The following is a 6,584-nucleotide window of genomic DNA, read 5'->3' on the forward strand; positions in this document are numbered from 1 at the left end:
ATGCAATGACTATTTTGCACGTTTTCCCACCTACAAAGAATGGAGAGGTCTGTAATTTTTATCATAGGTACACTTCACCTGTGAGAGACAGATTCTTACAATGGGATTTTCTGGATTTAATTCATGATTTTTACATCATTGATTTGCATTTTATTGCATGAAATAAGTATTTGATCACCTACCAACCAGCAGGAATTCTGGCTCTCGGAGAACTGTTTTTTCTTTAAGAATTTTTCCTACTCTACACTCATTACCTGTATTAACTGCACCTGTCTGAACTTGTTATCCTTATGAAAGACACCTGTCCACACACTCAATCAATCACACTCCAACCTGTCCACCATTGCCGAAACTTGACAGATCTGGAGTCCAGTTCAACATAAAATATTTTTGGTGAATAGTCTTCTTTAAAGGGAACCTGTCACCCCCAAAATCGAGGGTGGGGTAAGCCCATCAGCATCAGTGGCTTATCTATAGCATTCTGGAATGCTGTAGATAAGCCCCCAATGTAACATAAAAGATGAGAAAAAGAGGTTAGATTATACTCACCCAGGGGTGGTCCCGGTCCGGTCCAATGGGCGTCGCTCTCCGGCGCCTCCTATCTTCATCAGATGACGTCCTCTTCTGGTCTTCACGCTGCGGCTCCAGCTCCGGTATACTTTGTCTGTCCTGTTGAGGGCAGAGCAAAGTACTGCAATGCGCAGGTGCCGGACCTCTCTGACCTTTCCCGGCGCCTGCGCACTGCAGTACTTTGCTCTGCCCTCAACAGGACAGACAAAGTACGCCTGCGACAGAGACGTAGCGTGAAGACCAGAAGAGGACGTCATCCTATGAAGATGGGAGGCCCAGGAGTGGACTGCAACGCCCATCGGATCGGACCGCCCACCCAGGTGAGTATAATCTAACCTCATTTTTTCATCTTTCAGGATACAGTGGGGGCCTATTCAGCTACAGCATTACAGAATGCTGTAGATAAGCCCCTGATGCCGGTGGGCTTAGCTTTGGGGGAGACAGGTTCCCTTTAAAGAGAACCTGTCACCAAGAAAATACAGGAGTGGAGGCGGAGTAGATTGATTTATAGTTTTGTGAGGAAAGATTCAGAAAAAAAACATTTTTTAATCTGTTTAAAACATTGGACTTTCTGTTTTTGCGTTTCTGTTTTATCTCCCTTTCTACCCAGAGCTGTAATTTTTTTTATCTTTTAGTCAATGTGGTCATCTGAGGGCTTTTTTTGTGTGGGACAATTTTTCCTTTGGATCAACAACAAAAGGACACCATATTGTGTACTGTAAAACAGGACAAAAATTAAAAGTGCGGTGAAATGGCAAAAAAAAAGTGCAATTCCACAACTGTGTTTTTTTACCATGTTCACTAAATTCTAAAACTGACCCGCCATTATGATTCTCCAGCTCATTATGAGTTCTCTTACGCCAAATATGTCTATTTTTTTTTTTATTCACAGTAAGTGGTAAAAAAAAAATCTAAAGTTTGTAAAAAAAAAAAAAAAGAAAAAACCAATGGCACCATTTTCCTAGACCAGTAACGTCTCCAATTTTTAGGACCTTGGGCCGGGTGAGGGCTTATTTTTTGCGCACCAAGCTGACGTTTTTATTGATGCCATATTAATGCAGATAAGATCTTTTGATTGCCTGTTATTGCAATGTTGCGGCGACCAAAGAAACTTAATTCTGAAATTTAGATTTTTTTTTTCTCATTACGCCGTATACTGATCAAATTAATTATTTTTATATTTTGATAGCTCAGGCGTTTCTGAATTCGTCAATACCAAATATGTGTGTATTTTATTTTTTTGTTTTATCACTTTATTTTGAACGGGGCAAAAGAGCGTGATTTGAATTTTTATTTTTTTAATTCTCTTCATATTTTAAAACATTTTTTTTCTGCTTTTACTTGCTTCAATAGTCTATTTAGGAGACTTGAAGCTGCAATCATCTGTTCTCTTCAGCCCTGCTACCTGTAGCAGAATTGATCATTTGCTATAAGCACTGGCCTTAGGGCGGCGCTCATAGCAGATCAGCAATCACAACCACAGGGGTCTCTTGCAGACCTCGGGTTGTCATGCTATCCCATTAGCACCTCATATTTATGTGACGGGCATGACGATGGGCGAGATTAGTGATGCGCTTCTGCCGTGACCATGATAAATGCCGCCATTTTAAAGATTGACAGCAGCATTTAACAGGTTAACAGCTATGGGTGGATCGTGATTACACTCACGGCTGTTATGGGCACATGACAGCTGATCAGATCAGCTCTCATGTTCCTAAAAACATGAGGGCTCAGAATAGTAGCCTGCATGTAATGCAGGGCACAAACTATGACATATATATATATCATAGGTCAAACTTCTGCCCTTTCTGGAGTTTGTGGTCCAGTGGGCAGTCCTATCCGTGGTTGACAGCTACCTCTGTATACATACTTGTACAAAGAAATGTGTCAGTTAGTGATAGTACCGCCAACTGGTGAAAAAGCAAAGGAATCAATTATTAAAACACAGGTAATACTAAATGTTTTCTCACACAACTACATTATATATCAATCTACTCATCCCCCAGATCTATTATATGATGTCTGCAGATTGAACTGTGTATTCATAGTGACAGTTTCCCTTTTAGTAATTTCCTAGTCTGCTGGGGGTCTCCAATCCCAGGATGACTGTAGAGTAGAATCAACGTCATTTTTATGATCAACTAGTCTCACTAACAGTGTATTTTACAGAACATCAAGAGCACGAAAGACATATTCCACCTTCTCTGCCTGTTTTAAGAAAAACATCTGAACATCCTAATTGCTTCACGGGACATAAAGCCCGCCTCAGCCAAAACCAACAGTAAGTTCTTAAATATATGTTTAATGATATACAGTATGTTATGTTCTAGCATTAACATGCAGTGGGATAAGTAGTTAGAAATTGATCACTCGAGACCTAAATGTTGATAGCAATATTTTTATTTGTGCAAGCTAAAGCTTCAGACTGGGAGCCAAAACAGGTCTTTGTAAGGCTACGTTCACATTTGTGTTGTTGGGCGCAGCGTCTGCGACGCATACCGACGCATGCGTCATGCGCCCCTATCTTTAACATGGGGGGCGCACGGACATGCGCCGGTATGCGTTGTATTGCGTTTTACGACGCATGCATCATATTGATGCATAGACAGGGCGCAGAGGACGCTACTGGTAGCGTTTTCCCTGCGCCGAAATTCCTGCTCTGTACGATCTTATGACAATGCATGCATCACAAAACGCTGCGCTGTGTACATGCGTTGGTTACGTCGCCGACGCTGCGCCCAACAACGCAAATGTGAACTTAGCCTATGGAGTCTAGCTGGTACCAGCAACATATTATTATTATTATTATTATTATTATTATTATTATTTATATAGCACCATTGATTCCATGGTGCTGTACATGAGAAGGGGTTATATACAAATTACAGCTATCACATACAGTAAGCAAACTGAAACTAACAATGACAGACTGATACCGAGGGGAGTTTCCAGACTGGTTCTATTAATGTTTCTAAAATCTATTTCCTTTCAATAAGAGACTAATCAATAATCTAGTAGTCAATCTGTCAGAGGATGGCCTGTAAGGCTAGGATCAGTTCATTGCGTGTAAAGACTAGTGCTGTAATATAATGTAAGAAGCCGCTTCAGAGAGGCAGAGGACATGAACACCTATTCCAAGTAGCAATCTTAAAAGTCAATATCGACTCTTTAAAAAACCTTGCCACATAACCTAGGATAAGAAGCCAAAGCAGAAATTCCCATCGCCGATATGTGTTTCGGGGTGTTTGCTTCTTATCAGTGTAAAGCAGGAGATCTGATTTTTCTGCGTAAGAGACGTCTGACATGGGGTTTAAGGGTTTAGTTTTCTCCTTGTAGACAATTCTTCCGTGGGAATTTGAGAGAGTTCTCGTCCTCTTCCTCTCAGAAGAGGCTATTATTCAAATTGCCTGGGAAGCATTGCATGGCCTTTAAGTCTCCATATGCCAACTTGTTTTTCTCCACAAGCAATATAATCTGGAAATAATGAATGACATATAAACTTTTCCATCTGTCTTGCTCGTTAAAATCTGTCTCCATATCCATATAATCATCTTTACTGTTTTGCTAATGTTGTGACATTTCTATTGCAGGTGAGGCAGGGCGGGGTCTCGCTGTGAACCCACTATGAACACGGGATCCAGCTGGAGACGACTTTACATCAGCAAAGAGAGGAAGACGACTTTACATCAGCAAAAGAGAGGCAGATTCCGGGCTCGGTCTCTGTTCTCCACCACTGGATATGACATTACTAGACATTCAGCAGCTAGATGCACTCACAAAACCAATGAGTTTCCTACTGCAGAACGAGGCAGATTCCGGGATCGGTCTCTGTTCTCCACCATTGGATACGACATTACTGACTGGACATTCCGCAGCTAGATGCACGTACAAAACCAGTGAGTTTCCTACTGCAGAACGAGGCAGATTCCGGGCTCGGTCTCTGTTCTCCACCACTGGATATGACATTACTGGACATTCAGCAGCTAGATGCACTCACAAAACCAGTGAGTTTCCTACTGCAGAACGAGGCAGATTCCGGGTTCGGTCTCTGTTCTCCTCCACTGGATATGACATTACTGGACATTCAGCAGCTAGACGCACTCACAAAAACAGTGAGTTTCCTACTGCAGGACGAGGCAGATTCCGGGCTCGGTCTCTGTTCTCCACCACTGGATATGACATTACTGGACATTCAGCAGCTAGACGCACTCACAAAACCAGTGAGTTTCCTACTGCAGAACGAGGCAGATTCCGGGCTCGGTCTCTGTTCTCCACCACTGGATATGACATTACTGGACATTCAGCAGCTAGACGCACTCACAAAACCAGTGAGTTTCCTACTGCAGAACGAGGCAGATTCCGGGCTCGGTCTCTGTTCTCCACCACTGAATATGACATTACTGGACATTCAGCAGCTAGACGCACTCACAAAACCTGTGAGTTTCCTACTGCAGAACGAGGCAGATTCCGGGCTCGGTCTCTGTTCTCCACCACTGAATATGACATTACTGGACATTCAGCAGCTAGATGCACTCACAAAACCAGTGAGTTTCCTACTGCAGAATGAGGCAGATTCCGGGCTCGGTCTCTGTTCTCCACCATTGGATATGACATAACCGGACATTCCGCAGCTAGATGCACTCACAAAACAAGTGAGTTTCCTACTGCAGAACGAGGCAGATTCCGGGCTCGGTCTCTGTTCTCCACCATTGGATATGACATTACTGGACATTCAGCAGCTAGACGCACTCACAAAACCAGTGAGTTTCCTACTGCAGAACGAGGCAGATTCCGGGCTCGGTCTCTGTTCTCCACCACTGGATATGACATTACTGGACATTCAGCAGCTAGACGCACTCACAAAACCAGTGAGTTTCCTACTGCAGAACGAGGCAGATTCCGGGCTCGGTCTCTGTTCTCCACCACTGAATATGACATTACTGGACATTCAGCAGCTAGACGCACTCACAAAACCTGTGAGTTTCCTACTGCAGAACGAGGCAGATTCCGGGCTCGGTCTCTGTTCTCCACCACTGAATATGACATTACTGGACATTCAGCAGCTAGATGAACTCACAAAACCAGTGAGTTTCCTACTGCAGAATGAGGCAGATTCCGGGCTCGGTCTCTGTTCTCCACCATTGGATATGACATAACCGGACATTCCGCAGCTAGATGCACTCACAAAACAAGTGAGTTTCCTACTGCAGAACGAGGCAGATTCCGGGCTCGGTCTCTGTTCTCCACCATTGGATTCGACATAACCGGACATTCCGCAGCTAGATGCACTCACAAAAACAGTGAGTTTTCTACTGCAGAACGAGGCAGATTCCGGGATCGGTCTCTGTTCTCCACCATTTGATACGACATAACCGGACATTCCGCATCTAGATGCACTCACAAACACAGTGAGTTTCCTACTGCAGAACGAGGCAGATTCCGGGCTCGGTCTCTGTTCTCCACCACTGAAAACACTTAAAGCCTAAATGAAAGGCAATCCTTTAGCCATGGTTTGCTAGAGAGATTTCCTCCATTGGGGTTTTCCTTTCCTGCTGAAGGTTGACTCTTTGTGAGTCAAAGGCCCTTTGTCATCATCATAAGGGCCACATTTCAAACATTTATTACGTTGGCTTCTATGAGAACTTTTACATTGAACACCTTGAATAAACAAATAAAGAAGTCAGTGAATAAAATGTAGCAGTGTATCTGAGCCTCTATGGATCTTTATAACACAGAATATACATTTCATTGTGCGGAGGGATTATTTCTATAGTCACTGAACACATGGCTGCTTATAAGCATATTTCCTTACAAAGAAGTACATTGGGGTACATTTGTGTTGTGTTAAAAAATGAAGATGATTAAAGACGATTTAAAAGTGGCACACAAAATGTGGAACTGGTTGTATATCAGTCTAGGTGGCATTATATACTTCAATGTTGCTAGAATATAAATTGCACAGTATTCAAAGAGTAACCGTCATTTTAATTTTGTTAATCAATAGTGCAAATGAA

This window comes from Ranitomeya imitator, chromosome 5, assembly GCF_032444005.1.
Source record: "Ranitomeya imitator isolate aRanImi1 chromosome 5, aRanImi1.pri, whole genome shotgun sequence".
Classification (NCBI taxonomy): domain Eukaryota; kingdom Metazoa; phylum Chordata; class Amphibia; order Anura; family Dendrobatidae; genus Ranitomeya; species Ranitomeya imitator.